Source organism: Camelus bactrianus, chromosome 3, assembly GCF_048773025.1.
Source record: "Camelus bactrianus isolate YW-2024 breed Bactrian camel chromosome 3, ASM4877302v1, whole genome shotgun sequence".
Classification (NCBI taxonomy): domain Eukaryota; kingdom Metazoa; phylum Chordata; class Mammalia; order Artiodactyla; family Camelidae; genus Camelus; species Camelus bactrianus.
This window is the reverse complement of record NC_133541.1, coordinates 36,001,724-36,015,392: the sequence shown is the minus strand read 5'-3', so window position 1 is coordinate 36,015,392 and position 13,669 is coordinate 36,001,724.

Here is a 13,669-nt window from a genome sequence, read left to right as displayed (position 1 = left end):
TTATAGCACAGAGAGTGAAACAATGTATACAATTCAAAAAATCATTTAGAAGGCTGGAAGATCCCAAATGTAATACAGAACAGTACAAACCAATCTAATTGCTCTACAAATGTATGAAACAATCTCACTAAATGGGGCAATGGGTGAGGAAACAGTGCTATGTCTATGTCTCTAACTAACTTTGGAAATGAGTGTAATCTGCTAAAAGAACTGCACTCAGGTGCTTACTCTATTTCTCACAGGGCTACAGGTTAACAGTTCTGAAACTACTCTGTCTATGTACTAAAATTTAACAAGTAAGTAAGTAGATGGCAGATGGTGGGAATAAGATGTGTTACTCTCGGAGGTTATAGATAAGCAAGGGGAGGAGGCTAGAAATGAGTCATGGGTAATGGCCTAGAATTGGAGACATTGGTGTGAAACTTGATATAGAAACAGATGGTTACATACAGAAATGTTTATAGATATGTGTATATGCATGTATATGTTACTATAGATGCATTTATTTTCTTACTTTGTCAGTTGAGAGGTCCTAGAAGCAATGGCATCTCAGTAGCAATGAGTACATCTATCACCCAGATGTTGGTTTCTAATGTTTTCCAGTAAAAGGAACCAGGGTGCCTTGCAGAAATGGCTGGCTCTAGGACTGGTGCAAGAAATATACAAGATAATCTTGGAGTGTCTTGTAGTGTTAGAAAGTAAGGAAGTTCTCAAAGAATTATAAAACCCACAATGATAAGGATATGTCAAAAACACATAAGAACAAACTGAATGAGCTCCCAGTGGCCAAAACTGGAACAATTCGGGCAGCAAAATAAATAAAGTAGTAATGCATTATGACAAAGTATAAAATAAATATTCATGAGTTCATATTGACATAAACAAATGATTGAATAAATAAATAAATAAATGGGAAAAGAGACAAATCTCCTCTACAAAAAAATTGGAAATAATTTATGTAGGTATTCCACTATTAAGGAGGTGGAGGATACCTCAATCCTTATTGTGGGCTGCACATAATGATTTCCTTCCAAAAGTGCAACATGGAGAGGGGGAAAAGAGTGTCTTTAGTGGAGAATCCTGACAAACATGACCTCAGGCAAGTGATCAGGGTTATTGTCAATAGTGAAAGTCATGTTGATGGTATATACCTTCAAAATGGTGTGATGAGAATGGCACTCTATAGTTTTCCTCCCCAAAACCGATAATCCTCATCTAATCATGAGAGAGACATCAGACAAATCTTCACAGCATAATAAAAGCTACTTATGACAAAACCACAGCCAGCATAATACTCAATGGTGAAAGGTTGAAAGCCTTCCCACTAAGATCTGGAACAAGACATGGTCTGTTTGGGTTTATCTTGTTTGAGACCCTCTGTACTTCTGGTACTTGGATATCCGTTTAATTCTTAAGGTTTGGGAGGTTTTCAGTCATGATTTCTTCAAATACCTTTTCAATCCCCTTTTCTCTTTCTTCTCCTTCTGGGACCCCTATTATGTATAGTTTGGCAGGCTTTATATTATCCCATAGGATAACTATGTCCTTACTGATTTTTTTGCCTGCCGGATCCATCAGTTACTGACAGAGGGGTATTAATATTTCCAGCTATAATAGTGAATTTGTTGATTTCTTCTTGTTGCTCTATCAGTTTTTGCTGCATATATTTTGACATTCTTTTGTAAGGTGTATACATGTTTGGGATTGTGTCTTCTTAGAGAATTGACCCCTTTTATTATGTAATGTCCATCTTTTCCCTAATAATTTTCCCTGTTCTGAGATCAACTTTGTCTAAAGTTAAGATAGGTATTCCAGCTTGTTTTGATTAGTATTAGTATAGCATATCTTTCCATACCCATTTACTTTTCACTTGAGTCTTTATATTTGTATTTTGTGTGACAACATATAGTTGGATCTTGTTTTTTAGATCCATTTTGACAATTGTAGTCTTAATTGGTGTCTTGATACCATTCACATTCAAGGGGACTATTAATATAGAAGAATTAATATCTACATTTGTAACCTTTTCCTATTTGTTGCATTTGTCCTTATTTTCCTCTCCCTCTGATTTAAACTGATCATTTTATTTATTTTTTATTGAAATAGAGTTGATTTACAATGTTATGTTAGTTTCTGGTGTTCAGCAAGGTGATTCAATTATATGTATGTATGTATATATATATGTGTATATATATATATTCTTTTTCCTATTCTCTTCCATTACAGTTTATTACAGGATATTAAATATAGTTCCCTGTGCTGTACAGTAGGACCTTGTTGTTTATCTACTTTATATATAGTGTAAACTGATAATTTCATATGGTTCTCCTTATATCCTCTTTCGGCAAACCAATTGTACTCATTTCAAAAAAAAAAATTGAGTTGTTGCCCTAGAGTTTACAATAGATGTATTTTTAACTAATCTAAGTCCACTTTCATGTGTAGTGTCAGTTTAGTGCAGGCATCTTTTAAGTGTGCTCTCAATTTCTCTCTCCAGTCACCTCTGATGTTGGGATCATTTATTTTACTCTCAGTATGCTATAATCATCCAATAGATTGCTACTAATATTAATTTAAACAGTTATCTTTTAGATTAAGAATAAGAAAAATAAGAAAAATAAATTTTACTTTTATTTATTCTTTTGCTGATGCTCTTCTTTTTCTTATATAGGTCCAACTTTCTAACCTATATAATTTTCCTTCTTAAAAGAATCGCTTTTAGCATTTCTTTCAGGGAGGTCTGTTGTTGCTGAATTCCCTCAGCTCTTGTTTTTTTCTGAGAAAAATACTTATCTCTTCTTCACTTTTGAAGGGTAACTTTGCTGAAAATAGAAGTCCTTATTGGTGGATTGTTTTTCTCAGCACATTAGTGATTTCACTCCACTCTATTTTTAGCATAATTTATGATGGGAAGTCCACTGTAATTCTTGTCTTTGTTCCTCTGGAGGTAAGATGATTTTGTTTCTATGTCTTCTTTCAAGATTTTCTCTTTGTCTTTGTTTTTTTCTAGTTTGAACATGATAGCCTAGATGTGTGCGTGCGTGCGTGCGTGCATGCGTGTGTGTGTATCTGTGTTGATAGTTACCCTGTTGTATGCTGTCTGAACTTCCTAGGTCTTTGGTTTGGTGTCTGTCATAGTTTTGAAAAATTCTCAGCCATTATAACTTCAGATACTTCTTCTGCTCCTTTCTATCTTCTCTTTCTGATATTCTAATTATGCATATGTGGTACCTTTTGCAGTTGTCCCACAATTATTAGATTTTCTGTTCTTTTTTTGTTTTTTTTTTCTATTTGTGCTTCAGTTTGTGAAATTTATATTGATAGATCTTCAAGCTTACTGATTTTTCCCATTGCCATGTTGAGTCTACAGATGAAGCTATGAAAGACATTCTTTCTTTTAGAATATTTTTTATTTTTAACATTTCTTTTTTTCTTTTTCTTTTTCTTTTTTTTAACATTTTTTATTGATTTATAATCATTTTACAATGTGTCAAATTCCAGTGTTCAGCACAATTTTTCAGTCATTCATGGACATATACACACTCATTGTCACATTTTTTTCTCTGTGAGTTATCATAACATTTTGTGTATATTTCCCTGTGCTATACAGTGTAATCTTGTTTATCTATTCTACAATTTTGAAATCCCAGGCTATCCCTTCCCACCCTCCACCCCCTGGTAACCACAAGTCTGTATTCTCTGTCTGTGAGTCTATTTCTGTCCTGTATTTACGCTTTGTTTTTGTTTGTTTGTTTTTGTTTTTGTTTTTGTTTTTTAGATTCCACATATGAGTGATCTGATATGGTATTTTTCTTTCTCTTTCTGGCTTACTTCACTTAGAATGACATTCTCCAGGAGCATCCATGTTGCTGCAAATGGCATTATGTTGTTGGTTTTTATGGCTGAGTAGTATTCCATTGTATAAATATACCACCTCTTCTTTATCCAGTCACCTGTTGATGGACATTTAGGCTGTTTCCATGTTTTGGCTATTGTAAATAGTGCTGCTTTGAACATTGGGGTGCAGGTGTCATCCTGAAGTAGATTTCCTTCTGGATACAAGCCCAGGAGTGGGATTCCTGGGTCATATGGTAAGTCTATTCCTAGTCTTTTGAGGAATCTCCACACTGTTTTCCATAGTGGCTGCACCAAACTGCATTCCCACCAGCAGTGTAGGAGGGTTCCCCTTTCTCCACAGCCTCTCCAGCATTTGTCATTTGTGGATTTTTGAATGACGGCCATTCTGACTGGTGTGAGGTGATACCTCATTGTAGTTTTGATTTGCATTTCTCTGATAATTAGTGATACTGAGCATTTTTTCATGTGCTTTTTGATCATTTGTATGTCTTCCTTGGAGAATTGCTTGTTTAGGTCTTCTGCCCATTTTTGGATTGGGTTGTTTATTTTTTTCTTATTGAGTCGTATGAGCTGCTTATATATTCTGGAGATCAAGCCTTTGTCGGTTTCACTTGCAAAAATTTTCTCCCATTCCATAGGTTTTCTTCTTGTTTTATTTCTGGTTTCCTTTGCTGTGCAGAAGCTTGTAAGTTTCATTAGGTCCCATTTGTTTATTCTTGCTTTTATTTCTTCTAGGAGAAAATTTTTTAAATGTATGTCAGATAATGTTTTGCCTATGTTTTCCTCTAGGAGGTTTATTGTATCTTGTCTTATGTTTAAGTCTTTAATCCATTTTGAGTTGATTTTTGTATATGGTGTAAGGGAGTGTTCTAGCTTCATTGTTTTACATGCTGCTGTCCAGTTTTCCCAACACCATTTGCTGAAGAGACTGTCTTTATTCCAATGTATATTCTTGCCTCCTTTGTCGAAGATGAGTTGACCAAAAGTTTGTGGGTTCATTTCTGGGCTCTATTCTGTTCCATTGGTCTATATGTCTGTTTTGGTACCAATACCATGCTGTCTTGATGACTGTAGCTCTATAGTATTGTCTGAAGTCTGGGAGAGTTATTCCTCCAGCCTCTTTCTTTCTTTTCAGTAATGCTTTGGCAATTCTAGGTCTTTGATGGTTCCATATGAATTTTATTATGATTTGTTCTAGTTCTGTGAAATATGTCCTGGGTAATTGGATAGGGATTGCATTAAATCTGTAGATTGCCTTGGGCAGTGTGACCATTTTAACAATATTGATTCTTCCAATCCAAGAGCTTTTAACATTTCTTTTTGATTCTTTCTTAGTGTTTCCATCTTTCTGTTTACATTACCCAGTTCTTCTTGCATGTTGTCTAGTTTTCTCATTAGAACCCTCAATGTATTAGTCATAGTTATTTTAAATTTCTTGTCTGATAGTTCCAAAATTTGTGTCATATCTGAATCTGGTTCTGATGCTTGGTTTGTCTTTATAGACTGTGGGTTTTTTTTTTTTTTTTTGTCTTTTAGCATGAATTGTAGTTTTATTCTTGAAATCTGGTCATGATACATTATGTAATAGGAACTGAGACTTTTAGTGTGAGGTTTGATGTTAATCTGGCTTGGAGTTGGCTTGTGTTTAATGTTTCTTGTGGATATAGATGCCAGAGTCTTTTAATTCTCCTAATGTCTTTGATTTTGTCTCTCCTGTTGTCTTTAGGGTTCCCTAAGAACTTGCCTTAGGCTCCTTAGATAGAGTCTCAATGTTGCAGCTCTTTGAGCTGAATCCACTTATATACTAGAGCCTGGTGTGGTGGTAAGGTGTGAGGGAGAAGTAACATTTTATAACCTTGAAATTAAATCTTCTTCCTTTCGTGCATCTGTGTCACTGGACTGTGATTTTTACAGATTGTTTTCTACTGGTATAGCTCCACTTGAGTTTCTTTCCCTGGCTGTAGCACCTCTTTCCTTGAAGTCATGACCTGTGTTGACTGTACTTTCTTTTTTCCACTTTAGGGTAGATAGGAAGGATAGAAGGGACTATGTTAGGAGGAATGCTGTTCCTCCAGGAGGGATAAAGTTCTAGGAAAGTCTTTTCCTATGGGAGCAGAACTTTGTTATGGAGAAGGCTCTGAGCATTTTTCATAATGATTAATCTTCCTTTACCCCCACCTGCCAGAGCAATGAAGGGATCTTTTGGGGATCCTCTCTGTGATAACCTGGTGGGATTCCTGGTGGTAAAGCCCATGAAAATTTGGAGGCATCTCTAAGAATGAGGCTTTCAAGAGACTTTTCTCTTATAGTAGTCCACAGTTAGCCTCCAGCAATTCATCAAAATTTCCATTTAAGTATTTCTGTGAATTTGTGGCTCCAGGTAATTGGATCTCAGCTGTGACTCTCAGGATTCTTCTGTCTTTCCAGATTTTGGGGTGGTGATGGTTTGCCTTGCAACTTTAGTTCTTTGATGGATCCAAGAAAAGTCATTGATTTTTCAAGTTGTCCCCCTTTTTCTTGATGTAATGACAGAAGTGTTGACTTTCAAGCTCTATGTATGTTGGAGTTGAAACTGTTGTCTACTGAGATTTAATGTAATTATTGATATGATTGGTTTTAAGCCTACCAGTTTATTAATTGTTTTATGTTTGCCCTTTTTAAAAAGATTTTATTTTTTAGAGCATTGTTAGATTCATAGCAGACTTGAATGGAACATGCAGAAATTTCTGAGATATCCCCTGTCCTTATGCAAGCATAGCCTTCTTCCATTATCAACTTTCCCAAACAGAGTGGTATATTTGTTATAATTGATGAACCTATACGGGCACATCATTATCACTCAGAGTTCATAGTTTACATTAAGGTTCATTCACTCTTGGTATTTTGACAAATGTATGATGACATGTATCTCCCATTATAGTATTATATAGAATAGTTTGCCCTAAAAATCCTCTGTGTTTTATCTCTGTTTTTGTTTTTCAATTCCCCTCCCCCCTTTTAACCTTCAATTTGATTACTTAAAAGTAATTCTATTTTTAATTTATATTGGCTTTTAGCTATAAACATTTTTTGTGGTGGTTATAGGGGATTACATTATACATTCTTAACTTTTTACCATCTTCTTTTAGTTAGTATTGTATAATTTCAGGTGATGATATAGATCCATTGTGATGATATAGATCCATTTTAATGATATAGATCCATTTACTTATCCCTTCATGTCTGTTGGTAATTGATTCCCTTAGTTGTCTTTCTTCTGAAAATATCTTTGTTTCACCTTCATTCTTGAAGGATGCTTTGCTATATATGGAATTCTTGGTTGAGAGTCCTTTTGCTTTCAATATTTCAGAGATCTTATTTCATTGTCCTTTGTCTTCCACAGTTTTGGATAAGAAGTCAGAATGATCCATGGGTTTTCTAAGGCTGCTTTCATTTTTTCCCCTTTTTATTTGATTTTCAACACTTTGACTCTAATGTGCTGACTTTTGGTTTTCTTTGCATTTGTCCTATTAGAATTAACGGATCTCTTAAATCTATGGACGTAAGCCTCTCATCAAATTTAAGAAGTTTTCAACAATTTATTTTGCTCCATTCTCCCTGTCCTTTTTTCCTTCTGCTTGTATTCATATGATCATGTGGGTTTTTTTTTCCCTTTAGTTTGCTGATGTGGTGGATTACATTAATTGATTTTCAAATGTTGGACCAGTCTTGCATACCTGGTTGTGGTGTATAGTTCTTCAAGCTCACTGTCTTCAATTTCACTATTGCTGTCCTCTACCAACTTATTTTTTAAAAAGAGCTTTATTGATATATGATCTACATGCCATTAAGTTCAGCCATTTTTAGTGTACAATTCAGTTATTTTTAGTAGATTTATGTAGTTGTGCAGCCATCACCACAATTTTAGAACAATTCATTACCCTGAAAAGCTCCTTTGTGTCCGTTTGCAATCACTACCTGTTTCCACCCCAGTCCCAGGCAATCATTGATCTATTTTCTGTCTCTCTAGTTTTGGCTTTTAGGGGGATTTTCATATAAATAGAATTGTGCAATATGTGGTCTTTTGAACCTGGGTTCTTTCACTCAGCATAATTTTTTAAAAATTAAGATGACATTCACATAAAATACAATCAACCTTTTAAAAGTGTACAATTCAGTGGCATTTAGCATTTAGTACATTCACAATATTGTGCAACCACTATGCTTGTTTTCAGAACTTTTTCATCATCCCAGAAGAATACCTTGTACCCAATAAATAATCACTCCTCATTGTCCCCTCCCCACTATCCCCTGGCAATCATCAGTCAGCTTTCTGTCTCTATGGATTTATGTATTCTGAATAACTCATTCTGCAGAAAATGAATCATACAGTATTTAAGCTTTTGTGTCTGACTTACTTCATTAAAAATTTTTTTCAAGCTCATCCAAGTTGTACCATATGTCAATGTTTCATTCCATGTCAAGGCTGAATAATATTTCACTGCATGGATATGCTGCTGTTTGTTTATTTGATCATCTGTTGATGGACATTTGGGCTGTCTACCTTTTGGCTGTTGAGAATAACATTGTTATCAACATTTATGAACAAGTGTCTGAGTACCTGCTTTCAATTTTTTTTCCACCTAGGAGTGGAATGCTGGGTCACTTGGTAACTACATAGACCTTCTTGAGGAACCACCAAATGGTTTGCCACAGTGATTACACCATTTTACATTCCCACCAGCCATGTTCAAGGATTCCTGTTTCTCCGCATCATTGCCAGCATTTGTTTCCCATTTTTTTGGATGAAAGGCATAAAAGGAAAAGTTACTCATTCTGATGAAGTCCAGTTTATCTATTTTTACTTTTATTGCTTGTGATTTTGGTGTCTAATATAAGAATCCATTGACAAATCCAAGGTCATGAATATTTACTCCTGTTTTTTCTAATAAAACTAATTTAAAAACTCCTTTAAAAAATAGTTTTAGCTCTTTTTTTAAGGTCATTGATCTATTTTGAGTTAATTTTTGGTAACATTTCAACTTTTTTTTTTTTTTTTTTGCATGTGGATATCCTGTTGTCCCAGGATATTTATCATCTTTATTCTATTTTTAAGCCAATCTTATGTATTTTTATTTTAGATACTGTATTTTTCAGTCCATGAATTTCTGTTTGGTTCCTTTGTATAGTTTCCATTTATCTCCTGAGATTTTTTTTTTATCCTTTTGTTACTTTGTATTTTCCTTTACCTTATTGAATATTATTTAAATAGTGGTTTTATATTGCTCATTTGATAACTCCAACATCTGATTCAACTCAGGGTTTGCTTCTGTTTATTGTCTTATCCCTTGAGAATGGGTCAGATTTTCCTAGTTCTTTATATGTAAATTAATTTTGGATTATATTTTGGATACTGTGAACATTGTGTTGTGTATACTCTGAATTCTGTTACATTTCTCTAAAGATTATTCATGTTTCTTTGTTAACAGATAGTTTACTTGGTTAGATGCAACTAACCAATTCATTTAAGACTCCATTTTATTGGTGTTCTCAATAAACTTGGAGAATAACTTTGTCTTTTCCTGTGGTATATGGCAGATTAAATAAGAGTTTTATTCTTTTAGCTTTAGCTGCAAGCTGCTTTGAGTCTTTCATGAACATACATAGTTCAGAGGTCAGCAAAAGACTAGGGTAGAGTTTATACACAGAATTTGGGAATCCCTTCTCTCAGTTTCTTCTTTCCAGGATTTCCCCTTCATTTTCAGGTAGTTGTGTTTACTTTGGCTCTGTCCTCTGGTTCTTCAGATAAGGAAGATAAAAGGTTTTCTAACAAAATTTTAGCCACTCTGTAACAACAACCTGTTCTCAGGATAAAACCACAAAAATAGAAGACTCATCCTATACTGTTCCCCTTTTTGAAATTCCAACTCCTCCCAATGCCTGCCTGATCTTATTAACTCTGTAGAGCTTTGAGGTAGTTGGTTTTTGTATTTGTCCAGAATTTATATTTGTTATTTCAGGTAGTTTTGTATGTTAGGGATGTATTCCACTATACTGAAAACAAAACACTTTTAGCCTCTGACTTCTACTGCCAGTCTCTAGACTGTACCACAACCCAATGACTTCCAAATAAAACAGTGCTTAGCTTCTGAAATTCCATTGTCTCATCAATAAAATGGAGTCTTAAGTGAATCTAGACATGTAAAATGTTAGGCAGCAGATAAATGTTGATTTTTATGAGATCTCCTTCTCTTCTTCTATAATGAGACTCAATCTCTAATCCTGGATTGTCCATTTTCAAACCATAATTTCTGACAGCATTTCCAGAGTAGAGACTCTAGCTTTTTTTATTTTGTTGAATTTAGATGAGATCTGCCCCAGTACCCTTACTTAGTAGGAATAAGTAAGATAAGAGGAAATTATCTTACTTTTAGTAAAGACAATAGCTTAAAATTGAATTGTAAACATTTCTTTTCTTATAAATCCTTTAGTTATTTCCACCACTCTCCCAATTTTAGGCAGTTTTGGTAGGTCATCCCTTCTACCAGAACTATTTGTGTTGCTCTGCTCCCTTTTCTTCAGTTTTCTCTGGCTAGTTCATTGGCCTTCCAAAAGTATTATTCATTTCATATGCAGAGAAGTTTAGTTATAATCTTGCCTCATTCCCAGTTAATACTCCAAAGACTCTCCCCCCCCCAAATAAAATAGCCAGCAAGTGTTGGATTAATTGAACACAGTTCTACCCCAATGAAGAATACTATGACCAACTCTTAAGCAGGGATTTTTGTTGCTGTTTTTTTTTTTTTTTTAAATTCCCATCACATTTACTCTACCAGGGAGTGAAAATGACGTATACAGCCTTACAAAATCTTATTTGCAATTCTGAAATCCAAAAAGCTGTGAAAACTGGAATTTTTTCTACAAGTTTAGTGCAGATTCATTTGGCTACAAAACTTAATTGCAAATAATATAAGGCTTTTCATAGTCTTTCATTATCAGTTTAATATGAGCATTCATGCATGTCATTGTAGAAATACCGATGTGCTTGTTTATGGGGTACTTGCTCTAGATTCCAACATTGGTGTTTCATAATATATGACACCATACTTATATTACCTATCTAAAATTTGAAAATTTAAGATTTATAAAACACATCTTGCCCTAAAAATTTTGAATGAGGGATTGCAGACCTATATTATGAAAAAATACTTTGGAACATATTCATGTCTTATATTTTATAATTGGAAAGTTATGTTCCATAAAAGCAATTATTTGTAGATATATTTACTATTGAATTAACTAAAAAAACACTGCAAATTAAATTCACACATAAGAAACTAAGCTAACATTAATTTATATTTAAATAACAAGAAAAGCAGCAATTAAAAAAACATAATCCCACTTGTCAACAACATACATAGACTGCCCAAGCTGCAGGAATTCTAACTTTCTGCACATCTGCATGTGAAGTACAAACAATTCAGCATTTCCAAAGATTGAATAATAGACTTGATGGAAAAAAAAGGTCCTCAGAAAACTGTAAGCATCAGTTAATGTTAACTATGAATATAAAATTAGTCACTTTACTGGTTATAAGATAATGACTCTTAGTCTTAAGATATATAAAAATGGAAGTCAAAAGAGTTTATCTTCTCACTCTTAATATAGGACTTTCATTTTTATGGTTAATTCTTAACTCATTAGGATTATCTGGTAGACCAGAAACCATACTATAAAAGTCATTGATCTAGAATCACAGTTATCATATTTTTTGGTGGGAATGAAGAAGGGTGGTAAGAATAAAATTTTCCAACACAGTCATTGTAAACATCAGAGCAGGTGTAAACAATGAGATATTTACTTTGTGGACATTCATGGAATTAACATTAGCAAATATAAGGGAAATACTCTGTATAATTAAGCTTTGATGCAATTCACAGGACCCAAAAAACCACCCAGTTTCCCACCATTTTACCACAATTCTAGGTGGACGTTTAAAAATGGTGCAGGAAGGTAAGTTACATTGTAGCAACAAGAATAGGTCAGAACTCTTGAATTGTTTTGGGTAACTGGACCCATGGTTAGAACTTTGTAACTTTATAGTATAAAATAAGCCTAATGAGTTTTTTATATTGAGGATTAGGGAGGGAGGAGAGAATTTTAATTCAAATAAAAATTTTAGTGAAATTATACAATTACCTTTTAAACCTCTGAGCTTGAGATTATATTGACACATCTTTGGGGCCCTGACTTAAATCACCATAACTCCTGGTCAGATGTGTACATTTTCATTTTTCTTGGTTTTCTTTTTCATTTTCTTGGTTTAAAAAGCTGTGCAAGGCTTGGTCTTTGATTCAAAAAGATACATGCACCCCAGTGTTCATAGCAGTATTATTTACAATAACAAAGATATGGAAGCAACCTAACTGTCCATCAAAAGATGAGTGAGTAAAGAAGATGTGGTACATATATACAATAGAATATTACTCATCCATAAAAAGGAATGAAATTTTGCTATTTGCAACATCAATGGACCTGGAGGGTATTATGCTTAGTGAAACAAGTCAGAGAAAGACAAATACGGCATGCTATCACTTATCTGTGGAATCAAAAAAAAAAAAAAAAAAAAGAAAATGAATGAATGAATGAATATAACAAAACAGAAATAGACTCACAGATATAGAGAACAGATTAGTGGTTACCGGTGGGGAGAAGGAGGAGGAGAGGGGCAGGATAGGGTCAGGGGATTAAGAGGTACAAATTACTGTGTGTAAAATAAATAAGATACAAGGATATATTGTATGGCACAGGGGATTTAAAAAAACCAAGAAATGAATAATGAAAGTACTGCCCTCTAGCAATATCTCAAAAATTGCTGTGACTCTTTAAAATGCTTACCTAGTCTAACAGGACACACCTAAAAATGGCAGTCAATGCACTAGCATAGCATTCAGAGACATAAAGCCTAGTGATTCCCAAGGCTGGCAAAGTCTTTATTCCTTCCCTCCTTTTTCTAATTCCTCACCACAGCAGGTTGGATAAAGTTGAACTGTGTTCCTAGTGAGGTCGGCCAGGCTTAGACTAATGTCCTGTGGTTTAGGACTAGTCATGCCAAAATCAAGAAGTAGAATATGTTTGAGTTTAAAGGGTAAAAATGAATGGTAAGAATAAAAATGGTAGTAATTGGGTAAACAATGCAGTAGGAATAGGAAATAAAACCAGGGCCAGGAACAGAGTAAAGTGGTCCAGGAAAATTTTTACCAGAGTCTGTGACTCATTGCTTTTGTCCACCAAACTGTATGATTCATGGGGAGATTGACCTGGCATGAAGGAACAGATTTGAGTTAAGGTATAGAGGTAGATATATTGGAAATAACACTTGAACGTGTCCTCTCACTCTTAAGATATATAATCTGAGGAAATAATCCAACTTCTTTAAGTATCAGTTTCCACATCCATAATATGTAAATATATGCTTTATAGTGTGTGTCTGTGTGTACGTGTGTGTGAAAATCAAGAAAGATTAAGCAAGATAAGCTGTTTCGCCTGTTACCTAGAGGATTTGGTAAGTTTGTTGAAATGTCTTCTTATGAATGCTAGATCAATATTTGAAGTCTACTCACCTTTTGAAAAGCCGTGCGTTTGGAATATTACCAAAGGTATTGAGATAGCAATCTTCTTACGGTTCATCATTACTCAAATGTGTATTGGGCACCAATTTGTGTAAAGTACTATTCTAAGTGCTCATGACTTATAGATAAAAGAAATACAATCTAAAAGAGAAATTAAGATGTGTGTCGTGCTGTCTGTCTTCCAGCTGTAATAATGTAAA